Source organism: Microtus ochrogaster, chromosome 15 (genome assembly GCF_000317375.1).
Source record: "Microtus ochrogaster isolate Prairie Vole_2 chromosome 15, MicOch1.0, whole genome shotgun sequence".
NCBI lineage: Eukaryota > Metazoa > Chordata > Mammalia > Rodentia > Cricetidae > Microtus > Microtus ochrogaster.
Window position 1 is genome coordinate 5,005,805 of NC_022017.1, and position 3,641 is coordinate 5,009,445.

A 3,641-nucleotide genomic window follows, 5' to 3' on the forward strand; every position below is an offset into this window, starting at 1 on the left:
CTTTCTTTCTTTCTTTCTTCCTTCCTTCCTTCCTTCCTTCCTTCCTTTCTTTTTTCTTTTTTTTTTTGATTTTCAAGACAGGGTTTCTCTGTAGTTTGTGGTACCTGTCCTGGAACTAGCTCTTGTAGACCAGGCTGGCTTCGAACTCACAGAGATCCACCTGCCTCTGCCTCCCGAGTGCTGGGATTAAAGGCATGCGCCACTACCACCCGGCCAGCCTTGGGTTCTTCCATCTAGTAATAATGGACCCACACAGTGTTAGCCTCTGTGCTGTTTACCTCTTCTCAGGCTGTGTGCAGCCCAGATATTGTATGAGGAACACTGAATGGAGCCTGGCTCACAGTAGCCCGATAAGAAACCCTGATCTTGGGGTAGGAGAGATGGTTCAATGTTAGGACCCCTGGATGCTTTTGTAGAGATTCAGTTCCCGGCACCCACATAGTAGCCCACAACCATCTCTAACTCCAGTTCCAGTTAATCTGATGCCCTCTTCTGGCTGTTTTGGGCAATGCATATGTGTGGTGCATAGTAATACAGGCAAGCAAAACATACACATAGCATATAAACAAATATGTCTTCTTTTAAAAATTGAAGAAAAGAAAGAAAGCAATCTTGATCCTGTCCCTAGCCCTGGTACCTCCTCTGTCCCTGGAGGCTGGGTGGAAGTTGTCTCATCCCTTATGACAGCAGGATGACTCCAGAGGGTGCCTGTCCCCTGTGGACATGAGGACTGGATGACCTAGAAAGTAGACACAAGCAGTAGCTCCTTCTCAGACCCCTGCCCGGGGAAGACCTTTCAGGGTCTGTGGGAGGTGAGCTGATAGCTGCCCCTCCCAACATAGGACTGTTTGACGGAGAAATGGCCAAATTACCCTTTCCTCAGAGAAACTATGTCCCTACAGGGGACCAAACCTTCAGGGATCCTAGGTCCAACAGGGCCCTCTGGAGGCTTTGTGCCCAGGCCAGTCTCTAGCAGGAGAGTGTCTGGATCCTCACAGTGCTACCCCATTTCATAGCCCCTAGTTACTTCCACCTGAGTTCACTTCAGCTTTTTATTTTCTTCAGCCCCATTTTACAGACGAACAAATGAAAGCTGAGGATAAGGACTGAAGCAGAAGCAGCAGGCAGCCTGCCTGACCCCAGGCCTCTGGGTGTCGTCTACTCACAGGGTCCATGGCTTAAGAGTCTGAATGACTGTCCCAGGCTGAGACGTAGCCGGAGGTTGGAATCCAGCCTCCTCTCCAGCCCCCAGAGCAATGCTCTTTCTGCTTGATCATCACACTGTGCAGGATAGAAAAACTGCTTTGGGGAAACCAGTTTGGCAGAGGAGAGGGAGGAAGGAGGGGTGGGCAGGAGGAGGGAGCTGGAACCCTGCGGGTAACTGCAGAGAACAGGGTCGATAAGGAAATGGTAGGATTGGGACACCAGGGTCCCCAGTTGGACCAGTCCTTCACACTGTCATGCCCAGGCCTGAGGCTGCAGGCTGCCAGTATTCTTCTTTCAAGACCCCTGGAGAGCCCGAAATCAAGTATTCCTCCTCCCTGGCTCAGACAGCCTTATTGCCATTGACAGCAAATGTATTGCTCTAATCTCTTCTCATTTTGCCAGGATGGGCTCCATTCTGACCCCCCTGCCCCAGTCTTTAAGGCTTCAAGGAGGTGGGAGGGAGGTAGGAGTGGAAGGAAAGGTGGGAGGGACAGGCAGGACTCGGCTGTCAACGGAGTAGCTGTAGTGACCCTAGACTTGTCATGACCCGCTCTTTAGCGTGCTGAAAGCTCCTAGACACATGGAGGCACCTAGGGAAAGCCAGTCCCTCAAACCAAGGGTATCCCCATGGAAGCAGGGTGGGACACTGCAGGACAACAGACCTCTGCCGAGCACTGCGTGCGTGCGTGCGTGTGTGTGTGCACTTGCCTATCTGTGTGTCTGTGTCTGTCTATGTCTACAGGTGAGTATGTGTTTAAGGGATGACCTGTCTGCCTGTCTGTCCCACTGTCCTCTGCTGCCCAGAGAAGCCTGACCAAATATGTGTATTGTTGTTCCTTTAACTGTTTCTCCATCTGGTCTTCTCTGCTGAGGCGTTCTTTAAGGGTAAGGTGTGGAGTTGGGAATGGGACTAATACACTTAAGAGCCTATAGCTTGGGGAATAGAGATGGTAACCGAAGCCCAGATAAGGGATAGAGAGGGCTAAGAGGGAGTGGGGCTGGGTGTGGTGGCGCACACCTTTAATTCTAGTACCTGGGAGGCAGAGACGGGTAGATCTCTTTAAGTTCGAGGCCAGCCTGGTCTACACAGTGAATTCCAGGCCAGTCAGGGCTACACAGAGAAACTCTGTCTCAAGAAAAACAAGGTGCATATGTGCATGCATGGGATTGTGGGAAGAAATTTGTAGCTCAGAGGCAGAAGTGGGGTACTGGTGATGTGAGGCAGGAAGAGCAGGTGAGCGAGATGTGGTATAGATGTGGCGTGGTCACACCTCCAGAGCAGAAGGAGGCCAGCCAGCAGTCACATGTGCCGGCTGGAGAAGCTGGAGGTGGGTGACTGGGGACTGGAGGTCCGGGCTTCTCATTTGTTCTGCAAAAGTTTATCCTGACCTTTAAGCCCAGCACTCGGGAGGCAGAGGCAGGCGGATCTCTGTGAGTTCAAGACCAGCCTGGTCTACAGAGCTAGTTCCGGGACAGGCTCCAAAACCACAGAGAAACCCTGTCTCGAAAAAAGCAAAAAAAAAGTTTATCCTGAGCGTGTGTGCACACACGCACATCTGTCTCTCCCAGCACAGTAAAGAGTCCTGTCCATCTTTTCATGAATCTTTAGGTTGGGCTGGAATGTTTTCTGTGTCCTATTAGTTTACTGGCAGAATAGGGCCTTAAATCTGTACTGTGGGTGTGTATACACATATACACACCAGATTCTCTCGTGAAGTCCCCCGGCCCTTCCAGAAGCAATCTTTGGTGGAAATGTCTGAGTTGGATCAGAACCTACAGGGTCGGCAGAAGAGGGAGTGTAGTGGAGACCTTCTGGCTCTACGCTGCTGCCTCCTACTGCCAGGCAAGTATGTTGTCCACTTTGAGAAAGGCTACCCTGTCTTGTTACACAGCTTTCTGTCCTTCCTTCCTTCTTTTCTCTTCTCTCAACACCCCTGACCCCATGGTTTCTTTGTTATGTAGCCCTGGCTGTCCTGGAACTCACTTTGTAGACCAGGCTGGTCTTGAACTCACAGAGATCTGCCTGTCTCTGCCTTCTGAGTGCTGGGATTAAAGGCTACCAAGCCATGCTTCTTAGTTCTTTTTTGACTGAGGATGGCTGTGGTGGATTTGGGAAACTCTACTTCTGAGTTTCTGAGGTCTAATTGAAGGAAGAGAGGGATAAAAGTCATAAAAATAGCTGGACTGAGACTGTAGTTTATTTGGTAGAATGTTTCTTAGCAAGAGGCCCCTAGGGTCAGAGCTCAGCAAGGCCTAAGATAGGGTGTTCAAAATCATTCTTGGCTGCCTGTGAGTTCAAGGCCAACCTGGGCTACATGAAACTGTCAAAAAGAACAACAGACAAGAAACAAACAAAATCAGCCAATATTCTTGGAGCACAGTGTGTGCCTAGCTCTGAGCTGAGGTTTTTTTTTTTTTTTTTTTTTTTGGTTTTT